The sequence below is a fragment of the Eubalaena glacialis genome, chromosome 13, assembly GCF_028564815.1.
Source record: "Eubalaena glacialis isolate mEubGla1 chromosome 13, mEubGla1.1.hap2.+ XY, whole genome shotgun sequence".
Lineage (NCBI taxonomy): Eukaryota > Metazoa > Chordata > Mammalia > Artiodactyla > Balaenidae > Eubalaena > Eubalaena glacialis.
This window is the reverse complement of record NC_083728.1, coordinates 18,801,368-18,821,475: the sequence shown is the minus strand read 5'-3', so window position 1 is coordinate 18,821,475 and position 20,108 is coordinate 18,801,368. Positions and strand designations below refer to the sequence as shown.

At 42.4% G+C, this 20,108-nt stretch overlaps 1 long non-coding RNA gene across 1 annotated transcript in view; it reads left to right on the top strand.

Moving 5' to 3' along the window:
• LOC133103593 (uncharacterized) overlaps positions 1-20,108 on the top strand; it is a 330,085-nt gene that overhangs the window by 144,637 nt on the left and 165,340 nt on the right. The window contains exon 7 of the long non-coding RNA XR_009703328.1: positions 8,811-8,910. This is a non-coding gene — a long non-coding RNA (uncharacterized LOC133103593). The remainder of the gene's footprint in view (positions 1-8,810; positions 8,911-20,108) is intronic.

Genomic DNA, 20,108 nt, shown 5'->3' with positions numbered 1-20,108 from the left:
TTTCTTAATTCACAAAACGATATTTTCCTTTTTAGTAAGCATTTTGTTGATTTAAAATTGAATTCTAGGCAGGACAGGAATAAAGACGCAGACGTAGATAATGGACTTGAGGACACAGGGAGGGGGAAGGGTAAGCTGGGATGAAGTGAGAGAGTGGCATGGACATATATACACTACCAAATGTAAAATAGGTAGCTAGTGGGAAGCAGCCACATAGCACAGGAAGATCAGCTTAGTGCTTTGTGACCACCTAGAGGGGTGGGATAGGGAGGGTGGGAGGGAGACGCAAGAGGGAGGAGATATGGGGATATATGTATATGTATAGCTGATTCACTTTGTTATAAAGCAGAAACTAACACACCATTGTAAAGCAATTATACTCCAATAAAGATGTTAAAAAAATTGAATTCTTTTGCTATCTTAGAATATGAACTTATGATATCAATTCTTTGAAATTTATTGACTGTCTTTGAGACTTACTACATGATCAATATTTTTAAATTTTTGATGTGAGCTAATAAAAATCTCTGTTGTCTGCAAGATTAAAATATGAACTCTCATCGCTGTGTTGATCAAATGTCTATATCTATATCTTTTTCCAAAAACATAGGATCATATTGTATATATTATCTTGCAAAATTCTTTTAAAAATGTAATATTACAGAAATATTTCCATGTAAATACCTACAACTTGGTACACATCCTTAATTATTTCATCAGGATAAATTCCATGTGTGGAATTGCTCCTTCAAAGGGTAATTTTTTCTTTTAAATAAATTACTTTCCTTTAATTTCACCTTTATATTACAATTAGGTTATTATATTGATTTCTTTCTTTTTTTTGGCCATGCCATGTGGAATGTGGGATCCTAGTTCCCCAACCAGGGATCAAACCTGCGCCCCCTGCATTTGAAGTGCGGAATCTTAACCACTGGACCGCCAGGGAAGTCCCTAAAGGGTATGCTTTTTAAAAAGGCTTCTTCTAATAATTTCCACGATTGTCAGTTTGCCTCCAAGACTGGTCAAACCAATTTTTACTCCCTTCAGTCCTATAGAACATTGTCCATTTCTTACACCATCTTGAGCATTGTGTATCATCATAATTTTATCTTTGCTGATGGTCAGAATACCTCCTTTTGCTAACGAGGAGATAGAAGCTTGAACACGTACAGCAGTTGGCAAAATAAAGCAGAGGGAGCTCCGGGAATGGATCCTGACTCTAATTTCCTGCCCAGGACAGAGGGTAGAAAAAAGACGAAATCCAGCTGTGCCTGTCTTTTATATCCAGAATTGTGAATTTTAGAATTTGTTTATTCTATCCAGCACTGACTGAGCTGAAATTTTGTGAAAGAGATGTCCTTCTCCAGAGGGATGAATCAAACCTGCCAATATCTAAGCCTCATGCAGGCACAGGAGCTTGACAAATACTTTTTAGCCAAATGTGTTTTCTTAGCTGGAAGCCAGAGAACAATCAAGTTTCTCTTTTGCTGGCTGTGTAGCTCAGCTGGGTCCTAGGAGCTCTGGTCTCTGCCCAAATGTTTTTAGGATTTTCCTTTGGAAGCTGGCAGCAAAGGGACCACCCACCTATCCCAGTTAAGATTATTGGTCTTTTGGAAGCAGAAGTGTAACCACTTAAGTGCAGAAAGTAAAATAACAATTGAATGTTCATACTTCTGGTCCCATTTGAGCCTCACACCACCCTGTGAGCTAAGAATGATTATTGTTCCCCTTTCATAAATGAGTACACTGAGGGTTAAAAAAGGCTAGGGAAATTTTGTTGTTTTACACAGCTAGAAAGAGGCCTTCCCTGACTACCTTCACTGTGTAACCTGCTGTCCCTGGCCAGTCACCATCAACATTACTCTATTTTCTTAATATCACTGATCACAATGTGCAATTATTGCCAACTTTCTTTGTTTACTTATTGTGATAGACAGTCTCCAATATGGCACCCAGTGATCCTCACCTTCCAGTATTCATGCCATTGTGCAGTCTCTTCCTACTTTGAATCATGCTGGTCTGTGTGACAGAATGTAGAAGAAATGATGTATGACTTTCAGGCTTACATCAGAAAGGGCATAACTCTGCCCTGCTTTGGGAATCCAGCAGCCTTGCCATGGGGACACTCAAGCATCTCAGGGAGAGACCCACATGAAGAGTAACTGGGGCCTCCTGCCAACAACCAGGATGAACTTGCCAGCCATGTGAATGGCCCACCTTGGGCATGGATCCAACAGTCCATGTGAAAGACTTCCCGGTGAAGCCTTCAGATGACTGCAGCCCAGATGACTTTAACTGCAATCTCACAAGAGACCTTCAACCAGAACCACCCAGTCAAGCTGCTCCTGAGTGCCTGACCCATATGTGATCCCATTTGAGATACTGGAATTGAAAATGTGATACACAATGAATGTTTATTGTTGTTTGAAGCAATTTGTTATACAGCAATAGATAACCTAAGACAATCTGTCTGTTCCCCCTGGCAGACCGTAAACTCTGTGAGGTCAGGGCCCATGCTCTGATTCACCACTCTCACACCTAGAATGATGACAAGCACACAGCAGCAACTTAATACATATTTAGTAGCTAATGAATCACTGAAAATCGTAGAGAGAGGATGAAAATCTTCATGCTGTCTCCTCACTTCTGGCCCCTTCCCACAGCACTCTATTGCTTCTCTTTCCTCACAGAGTTGAGTCACACAGCCACCTGGGGGGTGGGCTTTTTCCTGTTGCCTACACAGCAATTCATAGTTAATTAAACCTTTGCATAAACAGAACAAGGGAGGATGTAAAAGTAATGAGCTGACAGCCCAGTGTGTATTATGTGGGGCTGAGGAGAGAATTTAATTTAGAGAAGAATTATGCACAGGCGGAAGAGCAGTCCATTAAAACAAACCAACTGTCTGGAAAGAGATAAAACAAAAATGGATTCTGCATCCTGTGAAATAAATAGCGAAGCTGCACATTCAGGGCGCTTTGGGATCTTCAGAGATGAGACTTAGGATGAGTGGGAAAGGGACACGCTGGGTTGGGGGGGGCAGAAGGGGGCCCCTTCAGTTCTCCCGTGTGAGTTGCAAGATGTGTCTTGCTGGAGCTTAGTTCTCCTACTAGGATTGCTTTACTCACAACCTATCTGTCTTAGTGTGGGTTTCCCGCAGAGTAGACTCTGAGCTGTGGATTCAAGTGCAAGCATTTTATTGGGAGTTGTAAAGAATACAAGTAGATGGGGAGTTAATCTAAAAAGGAAAGGTAGTAAATAGAGAATGAGTTATTAATCCAGCTACCATCCTAGGCAACTGGAGATTAATTCCATGGGGGAAATTTTGAGAGACCTCGAAAAACACACACATCAGATTTATCTCAAAGGGTGAGGGAGCTGAGATAGTTATACCTCCATACTCATCGGGGGATGTTAACTCTCAGGCGCTGGGTGGATACTCACAGTGACAAAAAGCCTGAAGGCAGGCCACTGGCAAAGACGTAGGTGTCAGCACTGGAAATGAGGCTGATGTGCACAGAAATGGTAAGGGGTATTGGGGATTATGGCCAGGGCATTGAAGAGAATTGGCTACATCATTCCTGACTTCTGAAGAACTTTGCAAATTTGGCTTGTGGGCCCCCAGATTCCAAAGAACCAGAGGTGCTCACTGACTTCATTGGCCACCTCTGTATCCCTAATCAAATCAGTTCCCAAGTTCTGCCACTACTCTTGTCATTTTTAATATTCTCTCTTCATTCTCATTATCTTACTTCATTTTACCTGGATCATTCGTTCACTCCACAAAGACTTATTTCTTGCCCCCTGAGCGATGTGCTGGGGACACAGAGTGAACAAACACAGATGTGGAAGTGACAGTCTGGCCTTTATATTTATTTTTTTTAATTTAATTTTTTTTTTAAATTATTTATTGGGGCTTCCCTGGTGGCGCAGTGGTGGAGAATCTGCCTGCCAATGCAGGGGACACGGGTTCGAGCCCTGGTCTGGGAAGATCCCACATGCCACGGAGCGACTAAGCCCGTGAGCCACAACTACTGAGCCTGCGCGTCTGGAGCCTGTGCTCCGCAACGGGAGAGGCCGCGACGGGGAGAGGCCCGCGCACCGCGATGAAGAGTGGCCCCTGCTCGCCGCAACTGGAGAAAGCCCTCGCACAGAAACGAAGACCCAACACAGCCAAAAATAAATATAAATAAAATAAAATAAATTTAAAAAAAATTATTTATTTATTTTTGGCCGCGTTGGGTCTTTGTTGCTGTGCTCGGGCTTTCTCTAGTTGCGGCAAGAGGGGGCTACACTTTGTTGCGGTGCGCGGGCTTCTCACTGCAGTGGCTTCTCATTGCGGTGGCTTCTCTTGTTGCGGAGCATGGGCTCTAGGTGTGCGGGCTTCAGTAGTTGTGGCACGTGGGCTCAGTAATTGTGGCACGTGGGCTCAGTAGTTGTGGCTTGCGGGCTCTAGATCGCAGGCTCAGTAGTTGTGGTGCACGGGCTTAGTTGCTCCGCAGAATGTGGGATCTTCCCGGACCAGGGCTCGAACCCATGTCCCCTGCATTGGCAGGTGGATTCTTAACCACTACGCCACCAGGGAAGTCCCCCAGCCTGGGCTTTAGAATCCATAGTAACTCTTTAACATGCTCCCAGAAGAAACAAGTTGGAGTACAGGATTTACCAAAACCACTCAACTGTGCAAGGCTCCCAAAATTTAGACTACAGTCCCAGAACATCCCAGGAGATAACAAGCTCCTAACCCAGCTATTCTGTCAGAGGTATTGCAATAACCATGGTTTGGGGAAATCTAATCCTTTTTCTGATTTGTCTGCAGCCTGAGTCCTCTTCCTTCTCTAATTCTAAAGTATTTACTGCAAGGAGGCACCAGCATGCTATCACCCTTCCAGAAACTTTATGGGGTAGATATCAAATTAGTACCTTAAAATAAAGCCCAATTCATAATGATATCTATGATATACACTGAAACTAAAAAGAAGTGAAGAAAACAACCATGTTGAATTTTTTAGAGACAAGTTAATGCCCAATTAATCAGCACATGCCAAGGGAAGAACACAATGTTCATTCGTTCATTCATTCATTCAATGAAGAAACATTTATTGAGCACTTATTATGTGCCAGGCTCTATGCTAAACACTGAAAATTAGCAATCAATAAAGCAAGATGACATCTGAGGTCAGGAGGGCCAGATCATGTAGGTTTTGGTGAGGCACTTGGATTTTGTTCTATGTGAGATGCTATGACCCAAGTTCTTCACTCCTCCTTATATGCATGACTGTTGTCATGTAACTTAGTGAAGTAGGAGATAGATGGGCCCCTGGGCCAGACAGCTTGTGTTTGTCAAATGGAGCAAAACTGAAGTTTTGTCCTTAGCTAGACAAGAACGATGCCCATTTCCCTTCCTCCATTGATATGGAGGGAATGAACTAGCAGTGGGGAATCTGTTGCAGCAAAAATAGAAATGAGACTTTTCTGATAAACAAGAAAAATTAGGAAACAATGAACAGGCTGGGGAAACAACATAAACAGGCCTGAAAGAGTTAAGCAATCTTGATTATTCTTAGGCTGTTACTACTAACAAACACTTGTAGCTAGACTTGTCCTTCACAAAGCTGATTACTCTCTGACTCCATGTGAATTACCCTTTGCACCTGGCATTTCTTCTCCCCCTGCACTCCCTTGTAGCACTCTTCATTTCAGAAAGAAGGTCATGGCCTATAACTTCAGGGACATCAGACCCAGTTGCTGAGCCGCCTGATGCCAGCTTTGGCCATGAATTTGCAGAACAAAAAAATGCAAGACCTTCCTTACTTTGAGCTTTATACTTACCCCAGACCATGAGCCCCAGGCTATATAACCTTTCCCTATTCCCCAGGGAAGGGGGGTGGGGCACAGTTCTTGAGGTGTTAGCCTGCTGTGTTACTCCCTTTGCCAGGCAAAGATTAAAGCCATTTTCCTCGTTCCTCCAAAACTCTGTCTCCATATTTCTTTTCAGCATCGGTGCACAGAGAGCCAAGATTTTGGCATCATTAGCACTGCCTTTCCATATGATTCTGGGCTTGGCCGTGTCACTTGCTTTCAACAATGGTATGTTAGCAAACAGAATTCAAGTGCAGGCTTGAGAAACACTTGCCTGATTGGGCTTACTCACTCTTGCTCCTCTGCCTTGGCCAGCCTGCTGGAGGATGCAACTATGGAGCAGTGGCTGGGGCAATCCAGTATCCCAGCTGAGGGATCTAACAACGTGCAGCTGACCCCTTGGGTATATTGCCTGAACCCAACCAACATCAGCTGAGCCCAACCCAATCAGCAGAACCTCTCACATTTGTGGTTATATCCCACTGGGGTTTTGTGGTTGTTTGCTATCTAGTATTATTGGGGCGATAGATAACAGATACAGACGGAAAATCATTGGAGGGTTTGAAGCTGAGAGAGAGATTGTCTTATCAATGTTTTCAAAAGAATTCTCTGGTTGCAGTATAAATAATACATTATAATGTGGCAAGGATAGAATCAGGGAATTTAAAATTATTCAAATATCAATGACAATCTTTGGGTGGACTCAGAGTACACAATGACATTTTCTTAACATTTTCACGAGAAAATAATAGTTTCATTTGGGGAGGTCCAGGACCTTGCAAATATCATGATAGGATATTGAACACTTAAGCACTCCTATTTCAACTGCAGTCAATGTCTTTTACCTGGGATAACTTCCTTTAACTGTTAAACGCCATTTCTTTGGAGAAACCATTACGTCCATGACACTCCCAGATGAGATTAGGTCACCCTGTTGTAAAGCCTTCTCCCAACACTTACCATAATTGTGATACAAATTATATAATTTGTTTAATATCTACCTTATCTCACTGGAAGCTCCAGGAGGGCAGGGACCATGCCTGTCTTCTTTAGTTCTATATCCCTTGCACAGTGCCTAGCACACAGAGGGCTCTCAATAAATATTTATTATGTTAGTGATACAGTGTAACTCCTATTAGAAAAGCTACATACTATATTAGCTAGTGTAGGCTAGGCTGCAGTAATGGAACACAATAATGTCTTTACAAATTTTTAATATATAATTTAAAATTTATAGAAAAGTTGCAAGAATTGAACAAAGGATTTCTGTATACTCTTAATCTGATTCTCCAATTGTTACTATTTTATCATATTTGCCTTATTCTTTCTCTCTCTGTGTGTCTCTCTGTATACTTTTCTGAACCATTTGAGAGTAAGCGCAGATAGCATGGCTAATTACTTCTAAATATTGCAATACTTCAGTGTGCATTTTCCCCAAACAAAGACTCTTTTACCTGACCCCAGTAGAAATATAAAAACAATGACATTAACATTGATACAGTAATACTATGCAATCCACAGATTCATTCAAATCTTGCCAATTACCTCAATAAACATCCTTTATAAGCACCCTTGTGTTTCTGGTCCAGGATCCTGCACTGCATTAAGTTGTCACATCTCTTTAGTCCACTTCAGTCTGGAATAGTCCCTCAGTTTTTTGTCTTTCATATCTTTGTCTTTCATACCTTTGACATTTGTAAGGAGCACAGGCCAGATACTTTCTAGAATGTTTCTCAGATTATTCCCTTTGTCTGATGTTTCTTCATGATTAAACTCTGGTCATACATTCATCTGTAGATATTAAGCATTGTGAGTTCATGGTGACATCTCCAATTCCAATCTAGTTCCTAGCCTCCCTCCTTTCCATATTTGTATGTTCCTTCTCTGACAGCGAGAAACCTGGCTTGCCTTATGCCCAATCTGGTCACTTCTTTTCCCAGCTGCCCTTTGTGCAACCAGTCTCCTGATTATACAGACCAGCTCCTCTGCCTTGATTCCTACACATGTCACCCTTATGGGCTGTGTCCTCCCCCATTTCACTGTGGCCTTGCTGGACAACCCCTCTCCAGCACCGCCCCCCGCCCCCGCCGCCCCAGTCCCAACAGGCATGGCGTGAGCCCAGACCCCAATTTCTCAGTGGTCATGCAGGCTAAGTGAGCACCCTGACTCCAGACGCCCTCGCTGTTACTGCCAGGTGTTTATTTTTCACTCACATAACAGTCGTGGGCAGATGGAGAGTTCCATGGTGTTGGAGGAGGTCAGGAAGAGGACATGACCGCAGGTTGACTTGTGAGCTGGACCAGGGCAATCAGAGGCTCCTCCCTCCGCCCCCCTCCGTCCTTGGAATGTAAGTTCTGCCAGCCACTCCCACCGTGGGAGCCATTTTCAAGGACGCAGCCCTGAGAGAGTAAGGTGTTGAGACCATCTGGACAGTGTACGTGGCTGAACCCCATTAAGGCCTCTATTTAAACATTTAAGATTCTGATGGGCGGGTGCAGAGATCTTGCGGCGCTGGAGACAAGCCTCCTAAGTAAGTTTCCTTGCTTATTAAATCTGCTACCTGCCAATCTGGAGTGGCCACCTCCTTCTGCGTCTCTCCTTGTATGCGGACCGGTTTCAGATTTCACCTGCGAAACTCCCGAGGTTCTGGACCAACAGAAATTAATTACACAGATAGCTTGAATTCGACAGGTGAAATCACAGCCTGCTACTCTCACTCCTCTTCCTGGACTTTCCTGTCTGCAGCCTTATTCTGATTAGAGAAATCCCATCTTAGTGACACTGAGGTTTTCAGGTGGCTCTGGTTCACTTTTTACAGCAAACTTCCCATCTTTCCCTGTCCCCATCTCCTTTAATGGGAGAGACTCTTTAATCTGACCAATCCCCCGTGCAGGGTGGTTGTGTGTGGACTGCTGCCTTTAAAATTGCCTTTTAACTTTCTCTTCCAGGTTTAGGCAGCATGGAACAGTATTACCAAGATGGGATTTGGAGTCGCAGAGTTCTGGGTTCAAATTCCAGCAGCACTGCTTCCTGGCTGTGTGACCCTGGGTGAGTCATTTCTCTCTTCTGAACCTTATTTCCTTACCTGTAAAAAATAGTCTACTTCATAGGGTGGTGGTTAGGATTAGATAATATAATATGTAGAAAGTGCTGAATTCAATTCAATGCTGGCAGTTGCTCTCTTGCTCCTTTGTTGGTCTGCTTGTTCTAATAAGGATGTTGGAATGTGCCATCCACATAGTAAACATTTTAATATGTTGTCCAAATGCAATGGATTAAAAATTATGCTGAAAGCCCTCCCCTCACCTTGGCTGCCAGTAGCTGACCTGTCCACCCGTGAGCATGCGCTCACCTGAACATGGGCAGGAATCTGTACCAGCCACCCTCCTTCTGAGCATCGCACCGGCAGGCAGCCCAGACTTTAGCTGCGGAGCAGTAGAGCAGCCGGTGTCTCCGGAGCCCCCAAGCAGGGCCAGCATCAGAGTTGAGGGGTCTTTTAATTGGGACTCTGGCAGTGAAGAAGATCTCGTTATAAGGCAGACCTTGGAGCAAGTGTTTGAAGGCTTGGGGAGGGCAGGGTACTCCTGTTGGGAAGACCACTCTTGCCTGTCAGGACTCGGCTCTGATAGGTACCAAGGACGCTGTCAAAACTCCCTCTGAGCTGGAAGTTGGACACAAGGACCAGTGTTTCCTGGTAACCAACCGCTCATGCAGGTCTAACTCCCTGGCTCCCTCCTTGGAGCTGGTGCCCATGTCTCCCCTTCCTGTTCACCCCCCTTTAACCTGGGGGCAGGGTGGAGAGAGAGGACTTGGGGAGCCCCAGCCCTTACTGGAGTATCAGCGCATGCTGGCTAAGGCTGGAAGTTACATGCACCCTCCGATGCTGCCCATGAGATACTCAGAGATCGTGGATTGATTTTTAGATGATGGACCATTTAATGGGCCTCCTCAGGTGTGAGTGGGAAAACTCAGGACCACTGGATTTGATCCTGGCTTAATGGGGTGGTTTGGGCTGATGACTCACCTTTCTTCCATGCTGGGGGCTTCTGTGCCGAGAAAGCAGCAGGCAGATTAAGCTCATAGGCTGACTTGAAATTACCGTGGCCACTGACAGTTACACTGAGCTGAGTGAAAAGGCAGGCCCTCGCTGCCTTGTGAACCTGGCGGTGTTGATATGGAAACCAGCATTCTGCTATCCCTCTGGTTCCCTGGGGGCAGGAGGTGTCCGCTGGGAGTAGAGGGGCCAGGCCAGACTGGGGGTGTGCAGGTAAAGAGGTAGAAAACACGAGCTTTGGTAGGTGAGGTTAGGAGATGAGCTGGGAAAATCCCACTTCCTGAGGTGGAGACTCAGTCTCCATTCTCAGCTGGGCTCAGACTTGAGCCACCAGGAACCCTTCCTTCTGTAGATGTTTTCCTCCCCGGGGTTCAGAGCTGGCTGGGGCCACGGTGGTGTGTTATGTATTCCCTCAGCAGAAATCAACAGTTTAGCTTAGCCGAGAAAACTCCTAGCAGAATGGGGTCCTGGCTGACTTCAACCCTCAGATAAGTCTGCGGCAACACAGAGCAGCAGCAGGACTTGTGAGCTAGTTCCGCTCTGACTTGTACACGTTTGGGCCTCTCATGTTTCCCTGACATGAAAAATGGCATGAATGACGATAATACTACTCCCATTTACCTATAAGGCTCTTTTGAAGGTGAAAAATAATAATGACCTGTGGAAACATTTTATAGTCTTTGCTGCCTTCAGACCCAGGAGGCTTGATGGACCTCCGCTTCAGGGAACAGTGGCTGGTGGTGGCCCCTGCTTCTAGTGTAAAATGCAAGGGTCTAATCTGGAGACCTAAGGCTGGCTTGATGCATCTTCTGTTTCCTGCTTTCTCTATTTCTCTGTGTCATCGTAGGTCAGCTCCCCTGGCCCCAGTTAAGTTGTCAACTCTGTCTGAGGTGGGGACCATATCTCATTCATTTCTGTAGCTTGGTTCCTCCTCCTGCCCCTCACTCTTTCCTACCCTGTGCCCTTTCTGGGGCAAACACAGAACTTGGTCCCTGGTAGGAATGCAATGATTATTACTTGCATCTATGGCGTTTTAAAATCTAACCAAGATTTTTAATTATCTCAATGTCTCTGGCTCTTGTCTCTTTTGAGGGGGCCTCCCAGGAACAGACCCTGAGAGGATTCGAGGCCAAGGAGTGTGTTTAGGAGGTGATCCCAGAAGCACCAGTAGGGGAGGGAAAGCAAGACAGGGGCTGGGGGGAAAGATGGCAGTAAAGGGTGCAGGGTTGAGAAAATTACCACTGCGGGCAGCTGGGGCTCGGCCCTGCTGGGGATCTCTGGGAGCCAGTGCAGAACAAGCCTCATGGTTTCTCCCCCTCCCCCCAGGAACAAGGGAGCTGGGGTAGTTATCTCTTAATGCCCATCAGTGTGGGAGGAGGTCAGTGAGAGGACGTGACTGCAGGTTGACCCTTGAGCTGGACCCGGGCAATTAGAGGCTCCTCACCCCTCCCCTGTCCTTGGAATGTGCGTTCTGCCCACTGTTCCCACAATGGGAGCTGTTCCAAGGACATAGCCTTGAGAGAGTAGTGTGTGTTTAGATCATCTGGATGGTTGTGTGTGACTGAACCCCGCTAAGGCCTCGACATAAGCTTTAAGATTCTGGTGGGTGGGGAAGGAGATCCACTATCTTGCCGCACACAGAACAAGCCTCGTATATAAGTTCCCTTGCCACCTGCCAGTCTGGGGCGGTCTCTCCTTACCCTCTGTGTACAAGAACTAGTTGCAGATTTCACCCTGGAAGCTCCCGAGTTTGCAAACCTACAGTCAGGTCAAGGGCTGTTGGGGACATTAAGTCCCTGGCCTGGGCTGTAGTTCATGAACTTCAGGGGCTGTCAGAAGCACTCGGCGGTGGTGGTGGTGGTGTGGGGGGGGGGGAGTGTGTGTTAAAAGTGCAGATTCAGGCTTCCAACCTGGAGATGTCTAACTTGGGAGGCATATGGGGGCCTGGAAATCTGCATTTCTAAGAACACCCCCCTCCCCACCCCCGCAGGTGATTCTGATGACTCTTCTTTAAGACAGAAGGGTCATTTGTCTAGAGCACTTTGCTTCGAGCAATGGTCAGCAAACCTTCTCTGTAAAGGAGTGTATAGTGAAGATACTAGGTCACGTGGTCTCTGCGGCCACTACTCAACTCTGCTATTGCCATGTGCAAGCAGCCACAGACAATATGTAAACAAGTGGGTGTGGCTGTGCTACAATCAGGCTTTATTTACGAAAACGGGGCAGGCTGGGTTGGGTCTGTGGGTCCTGGTTTGCCAGTCCTAGTCTAGAGGAAAGAACATGGACTTCAGAATTAGACTCAAGTTTGCCTCCTGGCTTTGCTGCCAATCAGCTGTGCCATTTCTAGGTGAGTCACGGTTTCTCTGACGTTCATGTTCCTCATCTGGATAATGCAGATGATAATTCCCAACTCTCCGAGTTGTTTTGAGGATAAATAGCATATACATAATTCCTGCTATATTGAGGGGCTTAACCATGGCAGATTTCCCTATCTCCCCCTCCACTTCCTCCATGCCTAAAAGCCCATGGCTGATTTGCTTGGTGGGTAACTCGCCAGGTGAACAAGGCTGAATTTGTAAGCTTAGACCCAGGTGATTCCTCATAACTCTGCCAGACTCCAGGGCCACTGAGATGACCCCCTTGGTCCAGGCCATCAGTTCAGATCTGAGGTGAATGGCAGGCAGAGAAGCTACAGGTGAGAAGGTAGTCTGATGATGCCTGGATCTGAGCCACACACTGTTTTACAAGAGTCTCAACCCCTCAGTTTGGCTCTGAGCTGCCCAGACAAGTGGGAAGGCATGTCAGTGACATGAACCACAGGAACCATGGAGGAAACCCAAACCAGCCCCTCAGGAGATTTACACTGCTCGTCCCGATAATGAAGGCATGGTGGATAAGGCCCCTGGCCCTATCATCAGATCAAAGACAATACTGGATTTCATGGGCTTTTTCTTAAGTCCCATAGGATAGGAAAGTTGGCTGGATGCCAAAGTGAAGTTCCATAAAAGCAGTTCTTTGAGGGCCAGATCAACATGGTCCTTTCATTCTCTGATGATGTGGCCTAACTCAAGGACGGCACTTAGAATACCAGGAGGATAGAATGGATGCTGTAGCCTTCAGACGCTCTTCCACAAATACTGAGCTCTTGATAATGACTGAGTGGCAGTGAGTTGGAAGTCAATTATTTGGGAAGTGACGATTTTATGAAGCTCATTAAGGACAGAGCTGTGTGCTTTTGACTGTCCACTGGGCTGGGGCAGCCTGATGAACTCTAATGAAGGTGCAGGATCTTTTCAAGGATCCAGGCCTAAATAAATGGCCGTCCCCCCTCCCTAGTGAGGTTAGCCTAGGACATTCCTATTGGCAGGGTCAAGGGTCTTAGACCACCCTTATAATTTTATGCGATTTTAAACATGGGGCTTATGAAATGTCCAATTCAGACATAAGAGATTTCAAAACATCTAACTTTAAACAAAATAACTTTCTAGGGAATCTTCTAAGATAAACTGGTTTTGAAATATGTAAATGCGTTGACTTGTATGAGTTGCGTTGACTTGTATGAGTTAACTTTTATTATGTAACAAACTACCCAATACTTTAGTGTCTAAAATTGACAAGCATTTACTTAGCTCACAGTTTACAGGTATGCAGGGCCCAGTGAGCCTTTCTTCTGGTCTCTGCTGGGCTCAGTCATGTGTCTGCAATTGACTGCTAGGCTGGCTGGGAGCCGACTGGTCTGGGATGGCTTCAGTTGGGATGCTTTCTCTTGTTTCACGTGGTCTCTCATCCTCCAGCGGACTGAGTGTTGTTCACATGGGGTCTGGTTAGCGTTCCAATAAGAAACTATGAAGTCTTGAGACCTTGTCTTGGAATTGGCACAGCATCGCTTCTGCCATGTTCTTTTATTTCATTTTTTAAATTGAAATGTGTATTTTGAGATAATTGTAGATTTATATGCAGTTGCAAGAAATAATACAGAGAGATCCGTGAACACTTTATCCAGTTTCCCATGGTAATGGCTTACAAAACTATAGTATAATGCTACAACCAGGATACTGACCTTGATACATGTCCAACACCACAGAGATCCATCCATTTCTTTCTCTTTTTTAAATTGAAGTATAGTTGATGTACAATATTATATGTTACAGGTGTACAGTATAGTGATTCACAGTTTTAAAGGTTATACTCCATTTATAGTTATTACAAAATATCAGCTATACTCCCCGTGTTGTACAATATATCCTTGTAGTTTATTAATCCCCTCCCCCTCCCCCTATTCTGCCCTTGCCCCCTTCCTTCTCCCCACTGGTAAGAGCTAGTTTGTTTTCTGTATCTGTGAGTCTGTTTCTTTTTTGTTATATTCACTAGTTTGTTGTGTTTTTTTAGATTATACATATGAGTGATATTATATAATATTTGTCTTTCTCCATCTGACTTATTTCACTTAGCATAATGTCCTCCAAGTCCATCTGTGTTGCTGCAAATGGCAAAATTTCATTCTTTTTTTATGGCTGAGTAATATTCCATTGTATATATAACCACATTTTCTTTATGCATTCATCTGTTGATGGATACTTACGTTGCTTCCGTATCTTGGCAATTTTAAATAATGCTGCTATGAACGTTGGGGTGCATGTATCTTTTTGAGTTAGTATTTTTGTTTCTTTCAAAGATCCATTTATTTTATAACCATGTTCACTTCCCTCCTTCCCTCATCCCTTCCTTTATCCCTGGCAACCACTAATCTGTTCTCAATTTCTATAATTTTGTCATTTTAAGAATGTTATATAAATGGAACCATAAATTATGTAATACTTTGGGATTGACTTTATGCACTGAGTATAATTCTCTAGAGAGTCATTAAGGTTGTTGCATGAATTAATAGTTTATTCATTGTTATTGTTTTATTTTTTACTATTTTTATTTATTTATTTTTTAATATCTTTATTGGAGTATCATTGCTTTACAATGGTGTGTTAGTTTCTGCTTTATAACAAAGCGAATCAGCTATACATATACATATATCACCATATCTCCTCCCTCTTGCATCTCCCTCCCATCCTCCCTATCCCACCCCTCTAGGTGGTCACAAAGCACTGAGCTGATCTCCCTGTGCTATGCAGCACTTCCCACTAGCTATCTATTTTACATTTGGTAGTATATATAAGTCAATGTCACTGCCACTCTCTCACTTCGTCCCAGCTTACCCTTCCCCCTCCCTGTGTCCTCAAATTGATTCTCTACGTCTGTGTCTTTATTCCTGTCCTGCCCGTAGGTTCTTCATAACCTTTTTTTTTTTTTTAGATTCCGTATATATGTGTTAGCATATGGTATTTGTTTTTCTCTTTCTGACTTAACTTCACTCTGTATGACAGACTCTAGGTCCATCCACCTCACTACAAATAACTCAATTTTGTTTCTTTTTATGGCTGAGTAATATTACATTATATGTATGTGCCACATCTTCTTTATCCATTCATCTGTCGATGGACACTTAAGTTGCTTCCATGTCCTGGCTATTGTAAATAGAGCTGCAATGAACATTGTGGTACATGACTTTTTTTGAATTATAGTTTTCTCAGGGTATATGCCCAGTACTGGGATTGCTGGGTCATATGGAGTTCTATTTTTCATTTTTTAAGGAACCTCCATACTGTTCTCTATAGTGGCTGTATCAATTTACATTCCCACCAACAGTGCAAGAGGGTTCCCTTTTCTCCACACCCTCTCCAGCATTTATTGTTTATAGATTTTTTGATGATGGCCATTCTGACTGGTGTGAGGTGATATCTCAATGTAGTTTTGATTTGCATTTCTCTAATGATTAATGATGTTGAGCATTCTTTCATGTGTTTGTTGGCAATCTGTATATCTTCCTTGGAGAAATGTCTATTTAGGTCTTCTCCCTATTTTTGGATTGGGTTGTTTGTTTTTTTCATATTGAGCTGCATGAGCTGCTTGTAAATTTTGGAGATTAATCCTTTGTCAGTTGCTTCATTTGCAAATATTTTCTCCCATTCTGAGGGTTGTCTTTTCGTCTTGTTTATGGTTTCCTTTGCTGTGCAAAAGCTTTTAAGTTTCATTAGGTCTCATTTGTTTATTTTTGTTTTTATTTCCATTTCTCTAGGAGGTGGGTCAAAAAGGATCTTGCTGTGATTTATGTCATACAGTGTTCTGCCTATGTTTTCCTCTAAGAGTTTGATAGTGTCTGGCCTTACATTTAGGTCTTTAATCCATTCTGAGTTTATTTTTGTATATGGTGTTAGGGAGTGTTCTAATTTCACTCTTTTACGTATAGCTGTCCAGTTTTCCCAGCACCACTTATTGAAGAGGCTGTCTTTTCTCCATTGTCTATTCTTGCCTCCTTTATCAAAAATAAGGTGACCATATGTGTGTCGGTTTATCTCTGGGCTTTGTATCCTGTTCCATTGATCTATATTTCTGTTTTTGCAACAGTACCATACTGTCTTGATTACTGTAGCTTTGTAGTATAGTCTGAAGTCTGGACACCTTATTCCTCCAACTCCATTTTTCTTTCTCAAGATTGCTTTGGCTATTCAGGGTCTTTTGTGTTTCCGTACAAATTGTGAAATTTTTTGTTGTAGTTCTGTGAAAAATGCCATTGGTAATTTGATAGGGATTGCATTGAATCTGTAGATTGCTTTGGGTAGTATAGTCATTTTCACAATGTTGATTCTTCCAATCCAAGAACATGGTATATCTCTCCATCTATTTGTATCATCTTTAATTTCTTTCATCAGTGTCTTATAATTTTCTGCATACAGGTCTTTTGTCTTCTTAGGTAGGTTTATTCCTAGGTATTTTATTCTTTTTGTTGCAATAGTAAATGGGAGTCTTTCCCATTTACTCTTATTAATTTCTCTTTCAGATTTTTCATCATTAGTGTATAGGAATGCAAGAGATTTCTGAGCATTAATTTTGTATCCTGCTACGCTACCAAATTCACTGATTAGCTCTAGTAGTTTTCTGGTAGCATCTTTAGGATTCTCTATGTATAGTATCATGTCATCTGCAAACAGTGACAGTTTTACCTGTTCTTTTCCGATTTGGATTCCTTTTATTTCTTGTTCTTCTCTGATTGCTGTGGCTAAAACTTCCAAAACTATGTTGAATAATAGTGGTGAGAGTGGGCAACCTTGTCTTGTTCCTGATCTTAGAGGAAATGGCTTCAGTTTTTCACCATTGAGAATGATGTTGGCTGTGGGTTTGTCATATATGGCCTTTATTATGTTGAGGTAGGTTCCCTCTATGCCTACTTTCTGGAGAGTTTTTAATCATAAATGGGTGTTGAATTTTGTCGAAAGTTTTTCTGCATCTATTGAGATGATCATATGGTTTTTATCCTTCAATTTGTTAATATGGTGTATCACATTGATTTGTGTATATTGAAGAATCCTTGCATTCCTGGGATAAACCCCACTTGATCATGGTGTATGATCCTTTTAATGTGCTGTTAGATTCTGTTTGCTAGTATTTTGTTGAGGATTTTTATATCTATGTTCATCAGTGATATTGGCCTGTAGTTTTCTTTCTTTGTGACACCTTTGTCTGGTTTTGGTATCAGGGGGATGGTGGCCTCGTAGAATGAGTTTGGGAGTGTTTCTCCCTCTGCTATATTTTGGAAGAGTTTGAGAAGGATAGGTGTTAGCTCTTCTCTAAATGTTTGATACAATTCACCTGTGAAGCCATCTGGTCTTGGGCTTTTGTTTGTTGGAAGATTTATAATCACAGTCTCAATTTCAGTGCTTGTGATTGATCTGTTTATATCTTCTATTTCTTCCTGGTTCAATCTTGGAAGGTTGTGCTTTTCTACGAATTTGTCCATTTCTTCCAGGTTGTCCATTTTTTTGGCATATAGCTGCTTGTAATAATCTCTCCTGATGCTTTGTATTTCTGCAGTGTCTGTTGTTACTTCTCCTTTTTCATTTCTAATTCTATTGATTTGAGTCTTCTCCCTTTTTTTCTTGATGAGTCTGGCTTATGGTTTATCAATTTTTTTTATCTTCTCACAAAACCAGCTTTCAGTTTTATTGATCTTTGCTATCATTTCCTTCATTTCTTTTTCATTTATTTCTGATCTGATCTTTATGATTTCTTTCCTTCTGGTAACTTTGGGGGATTTTTGTTCTTTTTTCTCTAATTGCTTTAGGTGTAAGGTTAGGTTATTTATTTGAGATGTTTCTTGTTTCTTGAGGTAGGATTGTATTGCTATAAACTTCCCTCTTAGAACTGCTTTTGCTGCCTCCCGTAGGTTTTGGGTCATTTATTTCTAGGTATTTTTTGATTCCCTCTTTGATTTCTTCAGTGATCTCTTGGTTATTAAGTAGTGTATTGTTTAGCCTCCATGTGTTTGTATGTTTTACAGATTTTTTCCCCTGTAATTGATATCTAGTCTCATAGCATTGTTGTCGGAAAAGATACCTGATACTATTTCAATTTTCTTAAATTTACCAAGGCTTGATTTGTTACCCAAGATATGATCTATCCTGGAAAATGTTCCATGAGCACTTGAGAAGAAAGTGTATTCTGTTGTTTTGGATGGAATGTCCTATAAATATCAATTAAGTCCATCTTGTTTAATGTATCATTTAAAGCTTGTGTTTCCTTATTTACTTTCATTTTGGATGATGTGTCCATTGGTGAAAGTGGGGTGCTAAAGTCCCCTACTATGATTGTGTTACTCTCGATTTCCCCTTTTATGGTTGTTAGCATTTACCTTATGTATTGAGGTGCTCCTATGTTGGGTGCATAAATATTTACAATTGTTATATCTTCTTCTTGGATTGATCCCTTGATCATTATGTAATGTCCTTCTTTGTCTGTTGTAGTAGTCTTTGTTTTAAAGTCTATTTTGTCTGATATGAGAATTGCTACTCCATCTTTCCTTTGATTTCCATTTGCATGGAATATCTTTTTCCATCCTCTCACTTTCAGTCTGTATGTTTCCCTAGGTCTGAAGTGTGTCTCTTGTAGACAACATATATACGGGTCTTATTTTTGTGTCCATTCAGCCAGTCTACGTCTTTTGGTTGGAGTATTTAATCCATTTACATTTAAGGTAGTTATTGCTATTTATGTTCCTATTACCATTTTCTTAATTGTTTTGTGTTTGTTATTGTAGATCTTCTCCTTCTCTTGTGTTTCCTGCCTAGAGAGGTTCCTTTAACATTTGTTATAAAGCTGGTTTGGTGGTGCTGAATTCTCTTAGCTTTTGCTTGCCTCTAAAGGTTTTAATTTCTCCATCAAATCTGAATGAGATCCTTGCCTGGTAGAGTGATCTGGGTTGTAGGTTTTTCCCTTTCATCACTTTAAATATGTCCTGCCACTCCCTTTTGGCTTGCAGAGTTTCTGCTGAAAGATCAGCTGTTAACCTTATGGGGATTCCCTTATATGTTATTTGGTGTTTTTCCCTTGCTGCTTTTAATATTTTTTCTTTGTATTTAATTTTTGATAGTTTGATTAATATGTGTCTTGGTGTGTTATTCTTTGCTATTGTTGAGTAGTATTCCATGGTATGGATGTATCACAGTTTGTATAGCTATTGACCCATTGAAGGACCTCTGGGTTGTTTCCAATTTTTGTCTATCATAAATAAAACCTCCATAAACTTTTGCGTGTATATTTTTATGTGAATGTAAGTTTTTACTTCTCTTGGATTAATGCCCAGGTGTATAATTGCTAGGTTGTATGGCAGTTACATGTTCAGTTTTTTTTTTTCAAAGAAACTGCCAAAGACATGTAGGATTCCCATGTAGAATCTATTGACACCCAAGTTCCCTTCCCACATTCCTTTGATAAATGCAAGGTGCCAGGCCAACCTAGATTCAAAGAGTGAAAGAACGGACTCTATCTCTTGATGATAGAGCTTCAAAGTGACACTGAAAAATGATATGGGTACAGGGAGGAAATCATTGTGATCCCTTGCTTTAATGATTCTGGTTATTAGTGGGAATAACTACCAAAAGCTATTGGTAGTTACCAAAAGAATGGCTTTGATTTGGAACAGTTGATATTAAGTTATTTCTGCTGTCAGTGATTTCATAGCAGGGACAGTTGTACAATAAGCGCTCTTAGTATGGTGACATCGAAACCATATTATCAGTTTACAAGAGAATGTCTATCTTTTTGCCCTCGGTAGCTAGTAGATATATGTCTATCTCACCCAAAG